We start from the raw sequence: 26,658 nt of genomic DNA on the forward strand, positions 1-26,658 counted from the left end.
GTATGCTCAATTCAACTGCACTGCAGGTTAAAGGAGAATATCCAGCACATAATATATATATATATATAAGAAAAACTTTACAAAGATATTTTAAGAACCAAATTATAACGTCAGATGAAAGATAGAAAATAAATTCTAGCAAGTTCTACTGTATTTCCACAGAAACTAGTTACAAGTCCAAAAAATGGAGCTAAGAAAAGATGACGTAAACACACAACACGAGGTCTCATGAGTGTTTTTGCAGACTTGGCATTAAGACATCAAGGCATCTAAGAAAGCAGCTAATCTTTACTACACCAACAGATTCTCTCTAATGTAGCCTTTCTGACTTTCAAATCTTGTTCCACGTATTAGGGATCAGAAAAACATACATTTGAAGAAAATACGTAATGAAGAAAAATACGTAATACATGAAGAAAATACGTAATCACATTAATGTAAGTATATAATAATATAAAATATTAAGAAAATATTTTAAATAAAAAATATTATAAAATTTATATAAATATAAAAATATTATAAAATATTGAGAAAATATTATAAAGAAAAAATAGCTTTAATTTTAATGATTTTTGAAAAGCTGAACAAGAAACAGCTGAATACATCTGATATTTTCTAAAGAAGATTCAGAAAAAATGAGCCATAGAAGCATTACTCTTGCTTAATAAGAGTACTTAGGTATTCCAGCGTTCATTGCAAATCCATAAAACACACAATAAATTTAGATTTTCTAACCATCACAATGACACATATGTACCTGGATTTACAGTTCCCATTGGGAACTTAAAGAATGAAAAAAAAAAAAAGCCAAACCAAAACATGACATGGCTTTTTCATGACCGGCCAGCACATCTATGAAATATTAAACAGCTCAACAGAACAACAGAACAACTCAAAAGTTATTTTCCATTCTTAATGCAAACACCGCAGTTTTAGAAAGTGGCTGCCTCCAGGTTTCAAAGTGCACCTGACAACTTACAGCCTAGGGGTCAGGCTTGGCTTTTATTAATCCAAGGAACGCCTCTTACTCCAAATCAGCCGCACTTTCGGAAGGTTTAGGAGAAATCATTTGACCACCACCATCAATATTTAACACCATATGAAACTTCATCTTCATATTAAAACTGGGCATATAAAAGTGCACGTGGGAGGTAAATGGGCATTATTTCATACTGTAGAAAAATCTGAGATCTTCACTACATGCACACATTTGGAACTTGGCTTTTATAGCTTCTAAATTAAACAGCGGCTTGTAAAATGATTGGAAAATGCAGAAGTTTTGAGGACAAATCGGGAAGGAACAGCTCTCAACTGTCATGACTAAAAATAGATTTCAACAACTTGTGAACAGAAAACGTGGCTGTAGGCGGATTTATCAATTTCATATCATATTAGCGAGGCTTTTATCTCTCATTTTTAAAAATATGCTGAACTTCAAATAAACTTTAGTCAGGATTTCAGGACATGACCCATTTTTAGGATGCACCTGACTTTATACTGAAGATGTGTATTACCTAACACAACACAAATAGGTCAGTGCTCCTGTTCTAGTTCTTTTTGTTATAACTAAAATCAGCACAGACTAAAATTAATACACAGAGCAGATAAAGAAAATAGAAGTTATTACCATAGCAATACTCAAGAGAGACAATCAGGTCACACAAACTGGAAAAAAAAAGCACAAGTGTCACTTAGAGATATGATCAGTTCAGTGACTGCAAAAACAACCGTGCATTGAGCAAATAACCACTATGTAATGAAGGGAAAAGGTGTCTAGCACACATGTTTGAAAATACAAACTCAGTAACACATGCTACCACAGTACTACTAAAGCATAAGGCAATGTACCAGAAAGCCTCTAATTGACCTTACCTGTGATCTGATCATTTTAAGCAAAAAATTAATAACTTATTCATAAAACTTCAGTAACAGAAAGGTAAGGAGCTGCCAGTATCAATTTAAGTCTATAAGCCAAAGCTGTTCATGTTTAAGCCCACAAATGTAAGTCAAATGCCATTTTCTTCTAGAATTACAATATGCTTAGTAAGGCATGAAGAACTGAAGTGTTTTTCATCATATATATGATGTAGCACAAGTTAAAGAGCAAAGTTTAGCCATGATTCTCAATTTTCTTGTAATCATAGCTGATGGTAAAAGAAAAAGACCAAAAAAAAATTGTGAAACTGAATATCTGTTGCAGCTACAAGCCCTAATGAATGTCCCTGTTAGTGGCAGCGTGTGGACAGGTAGCATGTGGATGGTGACACCGAGATGCCCTTTCTGTTCTTGATGGAAACAGCTTATGGGATTCCTGAGGCAGCTTCTGCTGGCCCCTTCCCCTCTCCCACTTCCTTCATTGTTTTCTCACTTCTGTTATAATGGCCAATTTACCAAGTTATAAATTAAAACAAACACAAAAAATCTCTAGTTTCATTTAAAAATAAAAATAAAACACACAAAAAGAAGAGGACTACACCACTACCTGTATATAACTAAACTGTGCCAGGTCTTTAATATGCTTCTTGTCCAGTATGCTATGTTGTCATTCCCCAGTCACCTTCTATTTGTATCTTTCAGAAAATCAGCCCTAAGGCATACAACATCTGTATGCTCTGCAGTAACATCCATGCATCATCATTCTCTTACATAATACTGCTGTGGTATGACAAAGTTTCTAGCTCTGTGAAGCACAATGTCAACAAGAAGCACATGAGGAATTTACTCTTCATGTGCAGCAGTTTCTTTTTTAAACAGCTCTTATTCCCTTCAGCAAAATGAGACTGAATATGGTTGAGCATGAAGATCAAAAGTCCAACACTTGCAACAGCAGGTATTATTGGGATCTGTGAATAAGAACAAATACATAAATAAATAAATCAGCTGTATGTGGTCAAAGACCCCTGTAGCTAAGCATCCATCAGGAACCAGAACCTCAACACGCCCTGTGAAGAGCAGGGGCAGAGCACAGAGCCCTCTCCTGGACTCCAGCCACATGTAGGTCAGGAACGACCTCAGAGTACAGCTTTTGGATTTCAGTCTGTCTCTCCTGGATCTTCCTTCCATGAATGGATGTAATTGTTTTTAAGCACGTGACAGCTATTAATGTCCTGCCTTGTGGCAGGAAAGCCCACCAAGTCCTCTGTCAGGACATTTTGAATAGTGTATAGGGGCACTTACACATGAGCAACTTTGGCCCAACTCATAATTATATACATTTTAATCAGAAAATAGAAAACTGAGGGTGTGTCCATTTTTGGAACAGAAATACTTTTCAGTTAGAGCATCTCGGGGTTTAATATAGGGCTTTTTAAATGCAAGATCATTTAGTGCCTTTAAGTCTGAATATTACCATATCACAACTTCGGGTAAGAAATGGCAACATTTGGCACTTTACCAATCCTAACAAGAGCAGCTTGCCTCACACAAAAACAAGATGTGACCACCCATACATGGACCTCACATCTGTGGAGCAGACACAGCCAGCCTTGTCCCCTGCTCTAGCGAGAGCCGTTTGTGTCCGCGTGGCCGTGGCCTTTCTGATCAGCTGGGTTCATGCTCGCGCTGCAAAGCACTTGTCTCCTCGGGGCTACATGAGGTGCCCCTGTGACACAGTGTTTAGTCTTTTCAGGTCAAAGCACTTGAAAAGCTGTGGAAGCTGTGCTGCACCACGCCAGAGCGTGCTGCAAAAGGCACAGGCGCAGCAGTAGGTCAGGCTGGGGCACGCGAAGATGCCAGGGACAGTGCTGAAGCACTGCCAAGGAGAAGGGAAGCGAACTTGCCACGGGCCATGGGTTTGCTCTATCCTGCTCGCTGTGCCCCAGTTTCCTCCTGAAGAGAAGAGCTAAATTGCCACAGCAAGGGAGCAAAGCGCGGAGTCAAGCCAAACGGGCACTGTGGAGGCACGGTGGCTTTGTCCACAGCGCTAACCACAGAGCGAGAGTGTGGGGCTGGGTGCTGCCACGCCGCTTCGCTGCTGCTAAGCTGTTAGCACTGCTCCTGCCATGGTTTTTGTCTTGGACAGCTAGTGTGCTCCTGCAAAATGTCCAGAAATGTGTGGGTGCCCGTGCCAGGGATGGTTCCCAGTGGGCAGTCTGGATGTGCCATCCAGCTTTCCTCGGGAGGGTAAAAGAGTTTGTGTACTCTTCTTTCTACGTCCCTTGGCTGTAGAACCAAAGCAGAAATCCTGGTCCTTTTTATTTACTAGTTCTGTCCTTTACAGCTCCAGCTGAATCCCTTGCTCAGCATGAGCCAGGAGCTCAAGGCAAGATCACACCCCTTCCTATACTTGCCTTCCTTTCATGGAAGCAAGGTCCAAGCATGCCCATTCACTGACAACAGTTTAATTAAGAGTAAAGAATCATAAGAGCACTGTTATCTATACCAAAGTAACAAATGAATTATGTGGACCAAATTGGCTCTAATTGAAAAGATTTAAGGGGATCACAGTGGAGATGCACTCACCCAGCTCACTTTTCCCAGTTCAGATATTTCTGTTCATTTCTCCCATCCGTGTCATTCCATATTTCTTCACATGACAACAATTTGTATTGCAGTGCAGTGTTCCAGTGTTCACTTTTACGCTTGTAATTTTCTTGTTGCACCATCAGATGGTGACTCAAGCTGATTATCAAACAACATGCTCGTTAAACCTTGTCATTAATCCCTACAATGAAATTCTTGAATTACTATCAGACAATGTGAGACCCACTGTTGAGAATCGTGACCATTAGATCTCATAAAGCAAATGGGATGACAAGCATGCCTTCAGAGCCACTTTGGAGCTGGCTCGGTAGCTTCACAGAGCTCTTTGCAGAAATCTGTTGCAATTTACAAAAGGATTCTCCACAAAGGCCTTGGGTTGCCATTCTCATGTCTTCTGATTTTCAGGGTACGTTGGGGCAAGGCATTTTCCAGAATTATTTTCCCCACTGTAGCCCATAGGCTGAGGGAGTAGAAATGCAACTGATAGCTGCGATGATCTGCAAAAACCTATTCAATATATAAAGATCTTGGTCAAAACGGCAGTGAACAAGCCAGAAGGATACGTGCTATGGTTCTTTAACAAGATGAAAATCCCCTCTGCTAGTACAGAAGTGGAACAAAATCAATAGCTATACAGGAAGTCCCCAGAGCTGTCTTGCTTTGCAGCTTATGTGAGACGAGAGACTACTACCTTTGCCTTAAGTACTTTTTTTTATGACAACTACAAAACTTACAGCATTGTACTGCAGTTGTTTTACACATACAGATACATTTGGAAATGTTTTAATTTCATCCATTTAACAAATGCAGAGCTCATTAATACTTTCCTGAAAACTTTCCTTTTTCTGTACCAGGTACTGTGGAGACACACGACTATCTATCCACTGTAATTTTTTAAATCATGACACGACTTCATGAACAGGAAGAGCTGTGGGGAGTTGCAAGAGGAAGAAGAAGGGCAGACTCATTAATAAAAATAAAGAGATGGAGACATAAAGGATCTGAATTACAAACCATAAAAATTATCATAAAAGCTCATACAGAAAAACAAAGATTAATATGCATTTGACCAAAAGCAAATGCTGCATCTTGGTTCCACAAGTACACAAATGTCACAGCTGGAATGAAACGAATCACTTCAGCTTCCTGGAGTCAAATTAAAAGGTTAAGTACATGTACTCAAAAAGGAAAAAAAAAGGGGGGGGGGGGGGTAGGCTCATATTTTAAAATGTGGAAAACTCTCTATTTCCGCTAATGCTCCCTGTCTGTGTCCTCTGCAAAGAGCAAGAACATGCCAAATATGCATGCCTGCTGTCTCAGTTTGTCTGCAGGGGCTGGTAAAAACTACACAGTAAGAAATTGTTTTGGTCCTCTTCAGCCTTAACTCACCATTAGGCATTGATGTTTCGGTGCCCAGACTGCATAATCAACATTAATCTCCAATCAGGATTCTCAGCTCTTCAGGTTCAGGCTTGTCTTTGGCAATCTCACTATTCACCTCCTCTCCCACCAGCACTACTCATTATGGCTGATAGCATAATTTGCTATGCTAATGCCTACTGTAAAAGCAGCAAACATGGCTTTTTTCCAAAAGACGAGAAGGAAGATTATAAAGTCATAATTCCTGATCTTCTCATGAAATAGCTGTCCAGGCACTCTGTTCTCCATCTGCTCTGTGGTTATCAATCTGTGATGCACCACCTCATAGCAAGGGCTCAAGCTGTGAGGGAGGCGCCATGTCAGATGAAAACAGAAACACAGAATTCTCCTACCTGTGCAGTTTTATAAGGCTGGAACAGTGTCGTTCATGGTTTTGTAAACCTCTTCAAACAGGTACAATTATATTTAAGTAAGGGCACAAATTCGTAAGCAATTTCAGTTACCTAAAATAGTCAGAATATTTAAGTCGGAGCTGTATTCCTTGCAAGCTTAATCTAAATTATGGTAGGCTACTTAATTTTTCTGATTAAATCCCCACTCAACACTATAGGTGAAACCAGATCCTACCTTATTAACTGTCACTGTTTTACATTGCTCCCAGCTTCCAAACATGGTGAATACCAACGTTTTTGTTTTAAAAAGACTTTTTTTGTGACTCAGTACATCTCATGTTGCCTTGGTTAAATGGCAATAGCAATGCTTCTGTTTCAGCTGGCACAGTAAATACATAGCTGCTGTTTGTTCCATTAAACAGGCTGAAGCCTCGCAGTCTGGGCTTTTGTTTTGTAATCACTCAGACAGGAGAATGAGAGGACAGATTTCATTATAAATATTAGGAAAATACTTTAATTCACGCTTTCAAAGCTAAATAGGCCATAAAAAATAAAGACCCCAGTTATTCCCCATTCCCTCTCCAGAACCTTCTAATTAATTTTCCATAATAAAAGGATGGTTAAAGATAGGGTAATTGGCAAAAAACTTTACTGCTGAAAGACAGAGTGGTCTATTATGCCCCCAGAAAACACACCTTGCATGACCTCTTTTCAAGCAAGAAAGATGTATGAACAACTCCTGATTCCATTGTAATTGATGCTCTCTATGCAGTACTGCCCTGCTCATCTTACTTTTGTGTTTGTAAGCTTCTGTACATAGCAAGCTTTCTCATACGCAATACCAGTCAGCATTTCTCTGAGCTCTAAAAGTCAGTGTTCACAGCCAGCCACTGCAGCTCATTCACCGAGACATTCACAGCAACGCTAATTTCTTTTTTCACCCCAGAGATTCAAAACTAAATTCTCAGATAAAGTCTAAATAATAGTTTTAAAAATATATATTTAAAAAAAAAAAATCAGAAAATCTTGAACAAATGGATTCCAGAAACTAACTAGACTTGACATTTCCAATGTCTGTTACCTGTATACACATGTGGAAGGCATCCACTTCCAGGTTACCCAAAAAAAGCTGCGAGACACTGGGAATCGTGGCTATTTCATATCCATTTAGTTGTGTTTCTACTTAGCACGGTTATTCTTTTGGTTCTATGAAGATCAATGGAAGAAAGATTCAGACTGATGGGTTTCAGTGATTCCAAGATTCATAAGCAAGCCCCAGGGTGACTTGGCCTGACCTTCTGAACATACTGTGCAATTTTTAGCAAAGTAAACTAGATTGGGCAGGGCAGCAGGCTAACACATCCGTTCAGCTTCCAGTGCCTTTGCATTACTCTGGGTAGCTCTACCTCTCACATTCGTTCTTGCTAACACGCTGATTTTTCATCAGTCACTTACCTGAAGAGACACACCATCCATCATCCACTTACCAGTTGCAAAATAATATTATTTTTGTTTGGCCATTAAAACTGTTATAGATTAGCTATGGTTTTGTATTGGGTTTACGCGACAAGGGTTTGATAGCGGGGGGCTGCAGGGGTGGCCTCTCTGAGCAGAGCCCAGCAGCTGCCCCATGTCAGAGCAGAGCCAGCTCCAGCTGGCTCCAAAGGGACCTGCTGCTGGCCAGAGCCAAGCCAGTGAGCAACGCTGGTTGGGACTAAGGAAGAGCAGATTGAAGAAAGTGGAAAAAAAAAATGCTGTGCAACAGCAGCTGGGAGAGTGAGGAGTGAGGGAATGTGAGAGAACCAGCCCTGCAGCCCCCAAGGTCAGTGCAGCAGGAGGGCAGGAGGTGCTCCAGGCACGCAGCAGCAGTTCCCCTGCAGCCTGTGGAGAGGCCCCTGGTGGAGCAGGCTGTCCCCCTGCAGCCCATGGGTCCCACACGGAGCAGATCTCCACGCTGCAACCCGTGGAGGAGCCCCCCGTGGAGCAGGTGGATGTGGCCTGGAGGAGGCTGCGGCCCATGGGGAGCCCCCACAGGAGCAGGCCCTGGGCCGGAGCTGCAGCCCGTGGAGAGGAGCCCACGCAGGAGCAGGGGGTCTGGGGGGAGCTGCCGACCATGGGGGACCCATGCTGGAGCAGCTTGCTCCTGGGGACCCCATGGTACAGACCCATGTGGGAGCAGTTCTTGAAGAGCTGCTGCCTGTGGGAAGCCCACGCAGGAGGACGGCATCCCGTGGGAGGGACCCCACGTGGAGCAGGGGCAGAGGGAGACCGTGAAGGAGCAGAGGAGATGGAGCATCAGGGACTGACCGCAGCCCCCATTCCACTGTGCCACTCGGGGGGAGGAGGTGGAAGAAGGTGTATGGGGGGGAAGGTATCTTTAGTTTGCTTTTAGTTCTCACCACTCCAGTTTGTTACTAATTAGCAATAAATTACATTAATCTTCCCTATGCCTAATTTGCTTTACCAATGACAGGAATTGGTGAGCTTATCCCTGACCTTATCTCAACCCATGAGCTTTTTTTCCATCATATTTTTCTCTGTTTGTTCTGTGAAGGTAGGGGAAAGAGAGAAGAGCTGTGAGATGCTTAGTTGCACATTGGTGTTAAACCACAACATTTTGACCCATTTCTATCATCTCCATGTCAGCATATTCACATAGTTCTATGCGAGCTACTCAAGAGGGACTCCCTTTTTTATTATTATTTTTATGTCTCTATGATTACATTTAGCTCATTTTTTCCAAACTAAGACTTTTCATTATCAACATTAATTTCAAGATTTTTTTCTTCCTTTTTTTTTTTTTCAACTTGGCTGATTCTATCATATTTAATCATTCCGCTTCTTCCAGCTAAAATCTCCATCTGCTAAAATTTATTCTCACATTTAACTGTTTTAATTCCAGAAATTATGAAAATTACTTTGTTTTATTTTCAGATAAACAATTTGTTTTAAAAAAAGTTACTGAAAAATGTGATTGTGCTATCTTCATTTTCAAGGTCATGAAGTTATGTGGCAGTCCTGTAACTACCTTGAGTTATTTTATCGCCTTGCAAGTAGTCTCAAAAAGCTCTTCATACAGAGAATAATAAGATTATGCAAGCCATCTTCAACAGAATTGAAGAATTCATGATATTGTCCCACCTGTGATAGAAAATGGCTTCAAGAAGGTAGGGATAAATCTGGTTATGTCTTCTTATTGGTACAGGCTTTCCAGTTTTCTTAAAAGTGCAGGCTGAGTCTGCATGCTGCCTCACGATCAGATGAAGCTCACCAAAATCTGTGTTGCTATAACATATTTAAAGAAGCTGCCAGGATGAACTTCCAATTTATAAAGAGCAAAACATCATTAGATCTGAATGCAAAAGCCATGCTTGAATTCTAAAGTCAGCACTCTCCTAGTACACAAAGGTAGTTCTGAGCAGTTACAAGAGGCCTCTAGGGCACTGCTGAGCATGACAGTGAAAAAAAGTGAAAGCTGAAGCAGCTGAAGTCTGTACTGTGCAATGGTGGCTTTTAGCATTTGTACTTTGCTAGTGCTTAGAGATTCCTGTGATAGACCAGAGCCCTTTGCGCTAGGCACCACACAGGAAAAAAAAAAACACACTGTAAATCTTCCAGGAATTACATCTCAAACTCATTAGAGCAATATTTCAGTGCAGTCACTATTGCCACTTAAAGCTTAAACTGTAAATAGGGCTTTCCACTCTGACAAATAAATATGCAGATTCTGCATGCTACAACCTGTCAGCAGACCCAACAGAAAACTAGTAATTTCACAGAAGACATAGCCAGAAGATAACTGGAAAAGAGATAGTAAGAGCTTGGGATCAGTTCCACAGGACAAATTCAAAAAAGGAAATCAGAAAGATGTATACAGATAACAAATTGGTCTCCATTATGCAGAAGATCAGATTAAGGTATATTCCACCCACGTTACAATGCTCTGCAGAGACAAACAAACTGGCTTAGATGCCACAAGCAGTACAGAGCAGTGTTCAGCCTGCTCTAAGCAGCACAACTGTGGAAATGAAAAACAAACCCGAAAGAGTGCAGCAGGCTAAAATGACTCTTCATTTATGGGATTAAAGCTTGGATCTCCCTGCAGATCACAGTTCTGCACCATGGAGCCAGATCCATGATGTCCCCAAGCTGCCTTACATGTTTTGAATTCTTACCAGACAAAGGGCCCAAGTAGGAGCAAATACATCTGCAGACCGTCACCAGACTGCAGAGTTGGTGTCGCCAGCAAGGATTTGGCTTCCTCAACCACAGCACCTTGTCTGCAGCAAAGAACAAGAACCACTGCTGGCGAGAGACAGAACCCACCTGACCAGGAAGAACATCTCTGTAAGCAGGCTCGCTACCCAGATGAGGTGGCTTTAAACAATTTTTTCCAGGGAATGGGGACCAAGGCCCTGAGGCGTGAGCAGAAGAGTTTTACTGTTGTAAGGGGTCTGTTGCAGGCTTCCTGATGAAGTGGAGGGTTTCTGACCACTTGCACATCTGCTGAGACTACACCACAGCACTACACTGGCAGGCCAAATTCTTGCTCTGCATTGGTGACAATTTCCTCATACAAATGCTGCAGGGGCTCGCTAGCAGTAACACTGCATAAGTTGATGCTCACAAAGAGGAGAGAACTGGCAAAGGAACCTTGTCCAACAGCTTGGGTCGCATGGACCTCAAGGGGAATGAGTTGAGGATGTAGAGGAGCACTGGAAAGGTGGGCAGCAAACCAGGAGGAATTTTAGAAGAGCTGATTTAAGCCTATTCAAGGGAACCGTAGGATAAAATCCCAGGAGAGCTCCCTGATTTTTAAAGAAACTTCACTAAGAGTTCAGGAAGGAATGAAACCCTTGTGCCGGCAGACGCGGAGTTTTGGCACAAGGCCCTGTTGGCTTAGGAAGAAGCTTTTTGATTAACTAAAAAAGGGAGATGAAAACATGGACAGGCAAAAAAAGAATGAGTACAAAAGCGCTGCTGAGGAGCCTGGGGACAAAATCAGGGAGGCTGGAGCTCACCTGATGACAGAGCTAGGGAGAGACACTTCAGGTAGCACATGGGGAAGCCATGGGCCTTCCAGCTGCAAAATGGAGTTCAGAGAACGCGTGGGTGACAAAAGGGAGAGAACCTCCTGACAGACGATGAGAGAAAGACTCAATGTCATTTTGGTCTTGATCTTTACAAGAAAAGGGTCTGTAGATACTGAAGCATGCTTCAAGTGGAAGGCTGGTCTAAGTAACACGTAAGTCTTTTCAAACCAACACTTCTGTGACTAAACCAGCAAGCCAAATAATGAAACCTTTCAATAACATACTGAAGCACAGTAAAGGACTTCTTTTGTAATCACTGTGTACTCCCTAGTTTTCCTTTTACTGACTCCATACTCAAAGCTAGACACATCCTTTAAAGAAATATTCTTGGGGGATTTGATGTATAATTTACTTGCTCCAATTACAGTTGTGCATCAGTATGAGCAAGCCATTTTGAAATAAAGTTCTGAGTCTGTTATTCTCTGCAAATTACAATCAGAGATACAGACTGTCTCATCAATCAAGGCAAGTCTGAAGAACTATGTTGACAGAAGACTTTAACTGCTCATAAGCAATGATAATTTTATCCTGTTGCATTGCTTAGCTCCTTGTAACACTGCTGTAAAGGACAAGCAAGCTAGAGCTCCAGCCAGAAGGAATGGGGGAAGCAGGAGGAAAGCGCTTCTCCTGTAATGTTAAGAAGTCTTTTACTACCCTCTCCATCAGGGCATGTGAAATGCGTCCCTTCAGTGCCTTTCTAGAGCCTCCATCGTGCCAGGCGATGTTTGCTCTCCTATGCTTTTCCCCTGGGTATGCAATGGTGCAGGAGAAGGTGGTTTTGATTTTAGCACTTACGCAGTTGTCTGTAGCTGGAAAACATAAAATGCGTTCTTTATGCAAGGAAAAACAAGCCAAGCTGCTTTTACTGTGTTTAGAGGGAATGCTTTTGCCTTTTTTTTTTCCACTGAGAACTCACAAAATATACTCATGCTACAGAAAGAGCAAAACATGAGATGATTGCCTAAAACTATCTTTTTAACTTCTTACACTTGCCAAGATCTAATTATATTATTGAAATCACTGATTTTAAGATAATTTAATTTTAAAATATCACATGTAAGAACTTACCTACAAAATACTTACTCGTCTCTGTTCTCACCTAAGCTGAACCCTAGAGGAAGCCCCATCCCGTCCCCCAGAGCAGTCCAGCAACAGTTGTTTCACACCGTCTTGAACAGAATGGCAAGCACCACAGCTGATAACACTGTTCCTTTAGCTTGACAGTTACTTTCTAAAATTAACCTTTCCTATTTAGTTACTTAATCTTCCTACAGCCCAATTATGAAGGCATTTCTTACTGAGCACAGTATTAACTTATAAATATTAATGAAATCATAAGCCTTGTCTATTGAGCATGATATTGACCTGGTATTCTCTTGATTATCATTTAAATCTATATAAAGAAAATTAAATTTATCAATTAAACAGACAAAATCCCGCAGAAAAAAAAAAACACTATACCTATTTTATAAATTAGAGAACATAATTAAGAAAAATTAGTAATATTGAGTTATAATCTTTTTTAAAAAAATCTTTCAAGGCGAGACATATCTACAATAGCTTAGTATCAAATTCTGTGGAGAAAGAATCGTTCTGGAGACAAAACCTATTTTTCACTTGGATTTAGACTTCGATTTGGTATTATCCACTTAGAAACTACTTTGTATTTTTCTAAATGACTAAGATGGATCAAATTTTTGACATTGTAATAGTTATTGATGCATTTTTAGTTTCTTAAAGGAATATTTATGTTTTAAAAGTCACACTGGATTGAATCAATAAAAGCAAATATCATTATTTCTGTGAGGCAATCAAACATGGACAGTAGTAAAAACATCTGCTTCCAAATATTCATACTAACTCAATACTCAAAAGAAAAATGAGATTTCTTCTTCTATCAACAGTATATAAACTCCAAGGCAGCTGTCAATAACACCCCCCACAGAAACCTACGTAAAAATCTGGTTATAAACAGACCTTTTCCCCTCAAAGGCAGGGGAAAAAAAAAATGAACCAACCCTCTAGCCTCTGTGATACACGAGCCGAGTTTTAATGCAAAAGTTTGTGCTAGTGAACCTCTGTGAACCTCAGCTTTCATCAGGCAGGCAGATCCTGAAGGTACCAGGAGTTCCCCTGGATTTACACACCGTAAACTGCCAACGCGTATTGTGAAATAAGGAAAATCATATCCTAAAAATCACACCAAAACAACATACTAACACAAGCTTCTGACATCTTAGTACTAAGGGGTATAATTCTTAAAGGTTTTTTACTAAAAACAAAACAAAACACTTTTGTGCCAAAAATACTGAGACTGTTGGCTTATTTTGAAGCACCTGAAAGACCTCTCTCATCAGACTTCAATGCCCATTGAAATCACAAAAGGACAAAAATTACAAAGATAGCTTTTAGGAACTCAACCAAGACTGCAGCAAAAGAGAGTTTGGATCAGAGCACAGATGTAGATGAGAGACAAGAGGAGGTCAGAGGAGTCTCTTCCTCTCAGAGCAGCTCACCACTATGGTGGAGCAGCTTTAGAGACCTGGGTAACAGCTCCAAGCTTTGATTCACTTGACAGCAGTGAGAGCCAATGCAGAAACCCTCAATGCTGTACCTCAGTTTAGAGTCCCCTGGTGGAAGAACTCTTCATAACCCCAAAGATCCGATCGGAGACACAATTCAGATCCAGGGAGAAACCACTGTGGCACGTTTTCATCAAGCTTCATCTCTCTCATCCGTTGAATTATCCTTCACTTGCCCTGATGCTTAACAACCGTAAGGCTTTTAGTGCAGTGAAACAGAAGGGGCGGCCAAACAAAGTGGCCAGCCAGGAGGCAGACAAGGGCTCCACGGTCACTGAAGGGAACAAAACCAGCCATCACTCCAATGACTGGAAGCACAGCTACACAAAGCTCTGCAAAACAATAGCATTTTGTCAGAGCTAATTAGAAAATATCCAGCACATCCAGCTGTGTGCGTCCTGTCCTTAATACACACCCATGAAGGGACGGATCACTCAGATCACTGCCTCGTGGACAGCGCAGCATCAGCTTCCCCCTGCCCAAGGGAAACGGGAGGAGCACTTACCTTACAGTGCTATGCCACAAGAGTCCCACACAGAAATTCATCAGCAGCAAAGTTCTTGGGGCCATCAACTCCCAGGCCTAGCATAAAAATATCTTCTAAAGGTATCCCGAGTGCAATACCAACCCTCTGAAATCAATTACAGTGCCTCCCTCCACCAACAGCGCGAGTCAAGTTCTTACCTAATTGGGTTTAAAGTGTACCTCGTTAGGGTATCACTCATCAACAAATTGTTTGTGCTACTTCTTTGATTGCTAGAAGCCACTGGAAAAGTTACGGCTTTCTCCCTCCTTCCTAGCTCTAAATCCTCATTCTTTCAAAAGCAATCATGATAATATTTCATTTTGATTACATTAAGAGTTCCTACACACTGAAGAATTACTGATTATATTTAAACGATGTATACAGTTGAACAGAGGAGTACTAAATAACCTAATTAAAAAGCATATTTGAATTTACTTCAGTAGCATGTTAGCAAGTAAATCAAATTTTATTTATAGCTTCCAGCCTTTGAGAATTAACAGAATTGTAACCCCAATGCCATCAGCTGCCAAACTAGAATAGAAACCTCTCTAGTTTCTCTGGCCTCTGCCAGGCCACAATACTGCATCTTTCGGATACTGAATAGTCCCTTTCCTTTGACTTGAGTAAAAATAAATTAATGAGTTTGCCATGATTGTTTCTAAGCCTCTTCTTTTTTGTTCAAGCACACGAGCACTGTATCCCTACCACAAGGAGTTCCCAATAGGTCCTCTAAAAGCTTTAAGTGTACTATTAAAAAATGCAGAATCTGTCAAGCAGACACAGCCAGAAAGTGAGGTTGTGTGTCATTTACAACAAGTTTCACTTACGAAAAATTATTAAACAAAATTAATAACAATATTTTATACATGAATCATCTGAATAAACCAGTAATTAGTTACCATATGTGGCGCATATAGATTATCTCATTTTCGTTCATAAATAGCTCTTAGGGAAATCAATTTGCAGGGTCACCATCTAAGTCCTGAAACAATAAAACACAGGTAAAATTCCAGAATTTTTGCTCCTTATGTGAAAGAAATGACCAACACAACCATCTCCTAATGTGAAACAAGCACTCTACCTCTCTAAAATTATCCATCACTTTTACCGGAGGATAATTTAGACTTTCCTGAGTCTCCATGAAGCGAGTGCTGTACCACAGACACATTTGGCTTTGGACAATGATCTTGAGAATTCAGTGGTACTGTGGCCCTGGACTGGATATCTGCACGTGAATCTGAGTTTAACATTTTTTATAATAGTTATTCTGAGGGAGTATCTCACGGCTTCAGCTTGACAATTGAGCTAGGCACTGCAGAAACATCTGAAGACAAACCTTCTCCAAGGGGATGATGGTACAAGTTAATTTTAAACTTCCCTAAAAGCTAGTGTCAGGTATAAAATTAGAGGTTCAGAAAAAAGCAAAGACGCTTGATGTATTGTATCAATACACTTACCACAAGTCTAAATCCTGCTCTGTATTTAAATAGCATTTGAATACTTAGCTAAATGGAAAGCACTCAAATTATGAGCTACAGCTGTAAAAATAACAGCTGTTCTACTTATTCTTCCTTGAGGATCTGGCTAGATTAACACACATGTAACACTTATGATTTATTCATTGGTTTCTGAGTAGAAACATAAAGTAGCTAGACTGAACTATAAAAAACAGGTTAGTATAATTTCTCCTTTTAACATACTTAAGAAATAGCAATGTGATCCCTCTCAGCTTGTACAGGGCTTTTTTTCTCCTTTTAGAAAAGCTAATTTTTATACATGATTCAGTTTTCATCACACCAGTGATAGATTAGGACAGGAAAATACAGTCTGCAGCATTTTAAGAACGTCTTGATTCTCAGCTCCTAAATTCAAGTACTGTAAAATCTAAATACAAACTGAAAAAGTTATACCATCATCTGAACAGAAAGCTTTGGGCTTCTCTAAGCACACATTCTTTTAAGCTATTAATTTAAAAATTAATACTGAAATCATTCAGGAGCCTGTTGATGCACTGAAGTGGTTACTATGAGGTTCTACAAGTGCAGTTCTTCCTTAATGCCCTCTTGGCCCATATGGACAAGCCTGAAAGCATCACATGCCTTTAATATCAACTAGATTAGCAAGACTTTGATAACTGCTGACAGACATTGCAGTTATGTGACATTTCTCAGTTTTTTACACTCGTGCTTACGATTGGAAGCAGAGGTGCGAGGCTTCTTTTTCAGTCTTATGTCTGCTAGAGATGTTTTCCATGAAAAAAGAACCCTTCCTTCTAAGCTGCTCTAAGGCAGGTGCAAACGGCTTCAGTGCACAGCAATTAAATCTCTCTTTCATTTGATTTCTGAAGTTCATTTGGCAAGAAAAAAAGTAAAATCAGCATTTCTTGAAGAGCTCTGATCCATTCTCTTGTCAGGTTGTAGGCAAGAGTTTTATGATCTCCCTGGCAAAGGCATGATGATTTTGGCTGATACTCAGAGATATCTGGCAAAGGCACCAAGGTTATTTTTTTTCTTGGAAGAGAATGATTTGCAGCTCCTCATTCTATTGTTTGAGTTCATACAGGATCTCCAAATAAATATGTGCTATCTACAAACTAGGTTATTTACAGATTGGCCTCAAACAGATTCTAAAATCACATGCAATTTTCCCAGAGTCTTCTGCATGAAGCTATATAGTCCATATGTTCCCAATTTCAAAACAATCCCTATGGAAGTAAACATTTTTTATTAGGTTTTACTAGAACAACATTTCAAATAAATCTCAAGGTCACACCACAGTTGAGTTAAACATGTACCTTTCTAAACACATCAGAGGTTTTTTGTTTTTGGTTTTGTTTTGTTTTGTTTTGTTTTTTAATTGGAAAAAGGCAACTAGGTAATCATAATGCAAGTTAGGCTGTGTCTACAAAGAGGTGATGCACAAGGTGTAGAACAGACTGCGGGATATGGGGGACTGCTCATCACCAGTTACACTATCAGCTGGCATTACAACAGAAGAAATTTTTAAGAATGGATTTTAGAATACCGGAAGGAAGCACAGAATTGCATTATGGATGAAAACTGTCCATTCAGAGTGAGCAACGGTTGTTGAATCAGCCCCAATTAAGCATGAGAATGTACAATTATAGTGAACAGGTATACATGGAATAAAATAAAATAAAATAAATAAAATAAAATAAAGCATCTTAATACACTAAAAATGATGTGTATACACCTAGGTCTTTAAAGTAAACGAGCCAAATCCTTCCAGTTTTCCCTTAAACAAATTCCCAATAAAGCCAAGGACAGCTTGCTTGTTCAGGCCCTTTGCTCCACGACTTGCAGCTTCCAGGACTGCTGCTCCCCACATGGGCTGCCCATAAAACCAAGATCTCTCGTACTGAAAGCAGCATGAATATTGCATATGCATACAAGTTGTCTTTATGGAAGCAATTATTCCCTTGCTCAGTCACAAATTACTCCTTTAACACTCCATCACTGTGTCAGGGAACAGGCCTCCCTTTCCTCAGCCTCAATCTGAAAATTTGCTAGCAGGATATCAAAGCGACAGGTGACAGCTTTCCCCAGCAGAAGCTTTAATAATGCAATTGCACCGAGCACAACGTTTCCTACACTTTAATTTTATAAGCAACTCCCCTAGATAGTATAACCATGCTTTCCTAACTTTTATAGATGAAATTACACTAAAGCAAAACTGCAGAATCTCTATCTAGTCTGTTCATCCTCTACATTTGATCTACAACTGAAAAGCATTTTAGAATAGAGCAGAACAGACCAGTTCAGCTGGCAGGGACCCACAAAGATCACCCAGTCCAACTGCCTGACCATTTCAGGGCTAACCAAAAGTATGTAAGACTATACTATATAACAGGACTGAAAGAAAGAGAATCAAAAAAAGAGTTTTACAGATTAACGTAAGATTTCAATAACAGGTAGAATTATAAGAGCTGCTATAAAGACTGTTCCTGAGTGGAGCTTGTTTGTTTTTTATATGAAAACAAATGTACAGCTCCCCAAAGGGCTGCTTTTTGTTGCGAACACCCTCACGTGGCTGATCTCTGATGCTGGACATTTTGGTACCAAGGATCAAGTGCTGTGGTACCCCAGTGACTGTGCCAAATAAGGAGGCATAAATGGCTCTGAGTTAGATGTGGCTAGAATTTTCCGTAAAGAATAAGGAATTTGCATTCTTACAAGGGCGTTACCTACATTCGTTACATATGGCTTTATTGAGCTGCCTGTAAAAAAAATCGTGTCTTCAAGAAATGTTTAAATATTTTATAGTCAGTTAAAATGTGCAATAGTTGTGGCCTTAGGCCTGCAGCTTCCATTTTCTGTACATATCACAAATATAAGTCTGCAGTAGCCTGCACCGTCAAAACTGTGCTTTCACAGGACTAACAATAATGAAAAGAAAACACACTGACTGTTAAGTAGAAGTATCACTGTGATGGACTCATGAAAAGATAACATCCTCTACATGCCACCAGGGGAAAATGAAGGGGCTACCTGAAATAACAGACACGGTTCTAATAGCAAATAAAAAATGAAAAAGACTGAAGAACAGGGAAGAATAAGGAATATTCTAAACATTTATTTATGTAATTCAGAAAAAACAAACAGCAAAAAAAACCAAAACAAACAAACAAAATGACTCAAGGAATACAAACATCTAACAATAGATAAGAACAAAGAAAAATGCAGTATCAAAAGATCTTTGTAGATCAAGCTTAGTTTGTTACAATTCTCTCTGAGTATCTTACTCAAGACAGTGTTAAAAATAAGAGTTTATTAACCTATCTGTACCTACAGCACTAGAATGATAACCAGCTTAAATCCTGCACATCTGCTGCTTTATTTTCCCAGACTCTGAAGGACACCGAGCTTAAACTTTGCCATACCCTCACCTCTCACCAGTCAGATTCTCCTTCTATAGGTGATGGACTGTTACTTTGTCAAAAATCAGGGCACTGCACCTGATCTAGGGAAATTGGAGAGAGAACATCTCCCAGCAGCTGCCCCAGCACAGCCTGGCAAAGGGCTGCAGAGTTAAAAGCAAGCGTGTCCCGAACTGCAGGCTGGGTTTCAGCACGTGGCTGTCATCCCAGCTCCTTCTATCAGCGCCCCTAATAATTAAATACACAACATGCCTGTCACGTTGTAAGTCATCTGAGCTGTAGCAATCACAATTCCTGTTTGAAAAACGTAAATCATGGTAACGCAACCTAAGGCCCCCCTGTACAGTCAGCAGCACAAACAGTCGCTCCGCCGCGCTCCGATGGTGACCTCCGAGACTTCAGGCAGAGCCGACTGCCCACTGACAAGTCTGGAAATATGGCATGACAAGCTCAACCATAAAAATCAAACAAATAGCCCTCCTGCTTTTATTACGTGTCATCTACTACCTGCATAAAAAATATCTGAAGCAATTCTCCTCTGGGAGGATCTGAAGAGCTGTGATTTAACAGATATTTCCCTGCTTTCAGAAAAGCAACTGTCTAGGCTCTGTGTCCCTGAATCCCACCCCAAAGAGGGGAACAAAGACAGCAGCTACCACTTCATGGTTTCAAGCAATACTTTATAACTGTTCCCTATAGAAAAACAGCTATCACCCCATCAGCAAGAATTGATATGAAAAGCCAGGTTTCTGCTCCTAATGAAGTCCATGAAAGTTTTACTATAGCATTCAGTAGGTTCTAAATTGACTCCCATTGGGATAAAAGTCATTTTTGAAGGATCTTTTCCTTAAAAAAAAAAAAAGAAAAAGAGAGAAGAAAAAAAGTGAAATAAGTATGCATTTCTGAAATATTAATTATCAGCCACCGTCAAGTACAACAGAACCTTGCTACTTCTTAATAATGACAGAGATACCCATGGAGTAATACAGAATTTTGCAAATTAGCAATTGAGTGAAAAAAAAAAAAAAAAAAACACAATAAGAAAGGAACACTAATTTAATAAATTTAGTTTAAACTCTTTATGCTACTTCATAATGTATCAGTCGATGTGCTATGTTGTATCTCAGCAATAGTAAATCTTCAGAACCATCACCTACATTCCCATATTATCTATTATCTACTCTCCATTGAGGAACAGAGGGAGAGCTGTGAAGTACAGCAAGCCATCCTCCTGAACCCAATAACAAGATTTTTATTTCTTACCTAAATCCAAAGACTCATATTTACTTTAGTTCTATCTTGCATTCAACTAGAAAGGAGCCCAAAGCCTCAAGGCTGGAATGGAAGCTTAATTTTCACAAATGGAGACCGAGTTCAGATTTCCTATATTTTAAACTTTATTAGTCTACTCCAAAACATGATATATGAATTTGCATTTTTTAATATTATCACCACAGGTTCAATGCCACATCAAAATTATGACATAACATTATTACAGCTGAAATAGATCTCTGAAAATTCTCCCTCCCTCATTTACTTTTGCCTTTTATAGCAATTTGTAAGTATTTTGTCAAGACCTCCAGCACTTTTCATTTCACTTCTGCACATAATTGTTCCTCTGTATTTGTACAGAACGTCCAAGTTGCTTAAGCCAATTGGAGGAAAAAAAAAAAAAGTGAAGATGAAAAACAAATTTTTTAATTAGCAAGACACTATACGGGAAGATATTGTACCTATAACTATTTCAACATATTTCTTTAATATATCCCTTTTCAGGCTAAATATTTTGGAAAGCCAAGCCATTCATCAAAAATACGCTGAATTTTGATGTGTTTAATTATGTACAGTGCCTCTCTTTCTTCCTTATACACACAACTCTTAAGAAGTCATTTACCATTTCAAATGCAAACAGCCAGAAATTAAGAAATGCCAAAATATGCATACCTCTGATTGGTACATGCTCTGTACCATCTGAAAATGTTTACCTTAATTTATTCAACGCTTGAGATGGATATAGCTCACTTAATGCCATACCTGCCGCTGTCTTCTCCACATTATTCAGCATGTGGCCCAATCCCTTATGGCTATTACATTGTTTGTATCTTTCTGTAAGGATAGATTTCCACTGACTTTAGTATTTACTCGGCAATTCAGCATCTCAATCTAGTCAAAACCTGTGATTAGATACAACACATATAAAAGTGTACTGACTCCTACCTTACATAGAAACCTCACTACAAGGGCAGTGATAAATTCCAGGTCTCAAAATGGTGATCGACATCTTTACTGACAACACGTCTTCCAAGTTCTGCAATAGAGCAGACCAGGCTCCCACAGAAGAGCCTGCTTCATTTCACTGCTCTGATTCATCTGCTCAACAGGGTGAAAACTAAAACTGCACTCATCAGATAATTATTATACTACAATGCATACACACAGGGCATTTATATTAGGCTGCACCAGAAATTGCATGCTTGATATGGCAATTCTGAAGTTTTGCTTTAAAAGTATGCAAAGTTATAAAATTTTTAAGTTCTTAAAAAAGGAAACACAATTCCAATTAATTATTATTAGCCTCAATGGTTAAGAGGTGGTCAAACTTGGAAACGGTAAATATTACCCCGCAAAAGGAAGTGTCTGCTTCAAAGCAGAGCGCTGCCAACTCCTCTATAAAACTCGTATCAGTTAACAAGTATAATTCAAACATCTTCCTGGTAATTTTGACTGGATGACAGCATAAATGATTACAGATAGATGTAAAATACTCTATATTCTCAAAATTTAAACTGAAAAATTGCAAAAACTTTTCATTATTTTTTTCCCAGCTAATTGTAATTGACAAAAATATGTATTTTCAAATGAAGAGAAATGACAAAAATCCCTAACAGATGGGACACGGCACACTCCGTACGAGCAACAACCAGAAAGCCCTCCCTGCCATTTACTAATGGCTACTAACAAGTGAAAGTCAAATCGTATCTCACACCTAACAGCCCATGACGCAAGCAGATGGTTTTAGTCCCACTGCGGAAGATTTTCTTCTCCGCTGAGAACACCGAGGTGACACGGCCATCCACTCTCATCAGAGTCCTCCGTTCCATTAGGAAATCCGCATCTCTGGGGCCGCACGTGCACACTGGAAGATAACATGCTTGAGGAAAAACACGTGCATTAGGAGAGTTGCACCGACGGGATCTATCTAAAGAAAATGAGGTCCTGAGATCCCTGGCAGTATCAAAAGAGCATTTCCCTTCCTTGGGCTTAAAAGCAGAGCGACATTGCATAAAATAACAATTCATCACTGCACCAAATTGTCCAGCAACACTGTTATTATCCACTGGTAATGAAACTAATGTAAACTTGGTGTTTCCTAGCCCCTCTCCCTACTTACATGTCACCATTTCCTAGCAATAGCTCAGTGTCAGGTGAATGCTTTGCTGTTTGCTGATACCCCTAATTGTCCCAGGACATTTCTTAGCTTCCACTGAAGTTTGCTCTTATCTATTTCAGTCCGGATATTAACTCCACAGTTACTAGGGGTAAGAGGATAACCAGAAGAAAATAAAGCCATCCTTGTAACTATTCACACTTTACAAACGCCAAAAACCGTTACACTGAAGCAAGAAATGTCAGGATGTTGGTGCAAGCTTATGACCCCAACTCTTGACCACAGGGTAGCCAGAATGTGCCTAATCTTTCTGCATGCACCTGTCAACGAATTTTTGAGCCATTGGCAATGTTTTGCTTTTAATTTTCAGATGGAGTTCAAACTTCAGTACATGAGCTCTCACACAAGCAAACCTGCATCTCCTATCAACGAATAATTTTATTTTAAACAAGCCCGTGTACAAAAATACCCCTGCTGTTCATAACCAGCTTTTGAGCAGAAAAATAAAGGCTTTGGGAAGGCTGCAAAGTGCAGAGCAAATTCCCCTACCCCTGCCTTTGAGGTAGACTGCAACGGTCCCTGTAGGACCCTGCCTAGCAGAGATAAGAGACGCTGTCAAAACAGGTTTCCTGGAGCAGATTGCCTAACTATCCGGGAAGGGCAGATCCAAGGATTTCCCAAGGAGAGCATTTTCACATCCAATCAGCCTTTCAGCTCTGCCCAGACCGTCCGTAAAAGGGCTCAACTTGGAGGCTAATATGTGACAGAGGGCTGAGAAAAATCAGTTCAGTAGAAACTCGATGGAGTCCAAATTATTTTGAACTTTACTGAAGAGAAAATCTTATCATTAACCTTCTCTATCCTGTGTCACTTCCTATGTGTTTTTTTTCTAATGATTGGTGGGATACAGTTACATTGTGATGGATTTTATAAATAAATTAAGAGCTATTAGCATATGCCTCAGTCAAAGGAGATGTGGTTGATTAATAATAATAATAATAATAATAATAATAATAATAATAATAATAGTTCAACCCAACCTACAGACAACGAGAATGGGGTTTAATACATCTTCAGACATCACAGTCTGTCTCTACTGGCCTGATCCAAATGGTTCAAGTAAAATTATCATGGTTATATTTCAGCCAACCAACTTCTGGAAATACTGGATGTATTTTTTATAAAATACTTTCTGTGTTAAGTATCTACCACACTTGAAATATTTACATACTTCTAATTTCACAACAAGGACACATCCACCTGTTCAGTAACTGCTAATAATGAAATTTCTGACGTGACCAAATCAAGAAACTGGCAGACCCAGCTGACAAACAAACAAAATCCGAATAAACATTGAAAAGAAATACATTCCATATGCTTTGGGATATTTTATAATGGAGCTTTACACCACGGGTGTGGTTGAATATCAGGATGCCGGACTACATGTGGACAAATATCTGGCTTCTTTTATCCTTGGTAGGTAAATGAATATACCTCATTAGGTGCTGTTCAGGAATAGGGCTAAATGAAGAGGAAAAAATAGAATCAGATAAGGAAGCCGGCCAGATTATATTTCACATTCAATATTACTTACTTTGAAATGAAGGAAAACTCTACAAAAAGGATAGATAGGAATATAATCAATGCATTGTTATGCCTTGCAAGACAGCAAAAAGGTACACTAATGCAACTGGCCTCTTTTCCTCAGTTTTTCATTACTGCACCATTTCCACAAAATACAAATAATTGTAGATACAAACCATGAATCCAAAAAACCTCTGGAAATTAAAATTTAGGGCTCTCCTAGCAACTGTATCTCACACACTTGCACACATGCAGTACTCTGTGTGGTGTTTGGTGTGGGCTTTTGTGCTTTCACAGCAATGAGGTTGAATTATGGTTGCTGTGGGAACTATATCTTTGAATTTCTTGACTTGCGCTACCATCTCAACTAAATGTTACATTAACATAGGTGAGCATGTGCTGTTTTTTTTTTTTCCAGAAAAGGGAACCTATATGGATGGTTACATATTTAACTGTTCTTACCAAAGAAACAACACACGGCTGTGTCTGTCAAAGTACAGAGCTCTAATTGTGCTCACACTGCATACACAAGAAGTAAAACAGAGCCACATAAAACCTGTGAGTCAACTGTGGCAGAAAATAGCAGAAAAGTGATAATGTCACTAAAAGCTTGTTTTTGCAATCTTCCTAAATTTGTTCGACTTTTTAATTTCAGAGTTTGGGTACAGGCTTTCTCCCAGGGCTCTAGCAGAAGATATATATACATTTGTCATCTTCCTCGCAAGTGAGCACGAGTGTGACAGGGCTGTCACAGCCAGTATTGCCAACCCCAGTCAGCACAGGCATTGCTCTGGGTACGCTGAACATACAGCAAAAGGCGGTGATTTCTGCCATAAGAGTATTGAGGACTGACATTTGATGTGCAATATAGGTCACAAGCTGCTACAGTGGCACATGTCAGCACAGGAGAGAGGCACAGCCTCTCGCTGCCACTGGAGATGTTCTTTAGTGGAGGTGAGCTGTCCCGTGGCAGAACCAAGAAACTCAAACTTCAATGTCACTTTCTTTGATCCAAAATATTCTTTTTGCTGTTTCCCCACTAGTACATTTTGTCTTTTGACACCACCAGGAAAAAGGGAGTCACACCTCTTCTTATTTTGGAATTGTCACCCAACAATTATGCCTCTAAAATCATCAGATTAGACATTGCAGATACCAAGTAAATATTACAGCATTTTAAAATTGGAGTAAATTCTATTGCACAGTTGCTGCTTCCAAAAAAGTCAACGTCGGTATTACTCTTTAAGTAAGATTTTTATTTACCTTGGAGGAGCTTGGGGGGGGGGGGGGAAATCAAGAAGCAAAACAACATCACAAAGCTGCTGAGACACAGTGGCACATTTCTGAAGAGCATAAAGCAATGCTCAGCTGCTCTGCCAAGGCACTCAACGGGCCAGCAAGGTCTCATGAGCTTCCACTTACAAGAGGAAACACGAATGTCCCACCAGGGCAAGCTGGAGCAAAACGTCAAAGAAATCCAGGGAAAACAGCCAAAGTGAAACACAACTGGGCTCTTCTGGTGTGGAACAGAGGTGACAGCACACTTGAAAGTAACACCTTAGGAAACTTAAGAAAGTATCTGTTCAGATGGAAAATTTCAAGTTAAAAATAAATAAAATTTTAAAAAGTCACATTTTTTCATATTGTAAGAGCATGAAAAATAAGAATTTAGCTTAAAATGTGAGTTCACAATTATCTTAAATTGCCTATATCTCCTTTGCATAGCATTATGAAGGACTCCAAGTGAGGGCTTCTTTCAAATAAAATCTGAAGCATAGGGTATTTCCAGAGTAAATATTCAATTTCCAAGCAGTTTATAATGTTAACGCAAGACATTGTCAGAGAATCTTCAAAAATAAGAGTGATCTGATCAATAAAAACAGAGCCTTAATGTTAAAACTTTCAAGGATCTAGAAGATTACTCAATATGACAGACCTAACAAGAAACTATTAAGTGTTGCAAGAATAATACTTCTAGTGTTAGACTTGCAGCTTTAAAGATGCAGCTATTTAAGTCTAGTCATAACACAAGAAATTAGTCTGGCTACAAAGAGAAAGAAGATTACTATACTTTGTGTCTGCCAACGAAATTGTGGATAATTTTAGTTTCAGGGTTCCAAGACGACTATTAAACACAGTAATTAAGGTAGTTGGGTGAAATGGAAAGGCACGTCACTAATAATACAACTGTGCTAAGTAGTTTTACAAGTCACTTTCGAATGACACATGCCCTCTCTGTAAGTACAGAAGGCAAGGCACTGGCCCCTCTTAGCATCAAGACTTAATTGTCTCTGAACCGAACGCATTGTCTTTAACTGCAATACCAAAATGGTT

The 26,658-nt window shown here is 39.7% G+C and overlaps 1 protein-coding gene across 1 annotated transcript in view; it reads right to left on the minus strand.

Annotated features, from left to right (window-relative positions):
- Positions 1 to 26,658, minus strand: part of PPP2R2C (protein phosphatase 2 regulatory subunit Bgamma) — a 186,444-nt gene that overhangs the window by 151,207 nt on the left and 8,579 nt on the right.

The sequence above is a fragment of the Anser brachyrhynchus genome (assembly GCF_964034855.1).
Source record: "Anser brachyrhynchus genome assembly, chromosome: 4".
Taxonomy (NCBI): domain Eukaryota; kingdom Metazoa; phylum Chordata; class Aves; order Anseriformes; family Anatidae; genus Anser; species Anser brachyrhynchus.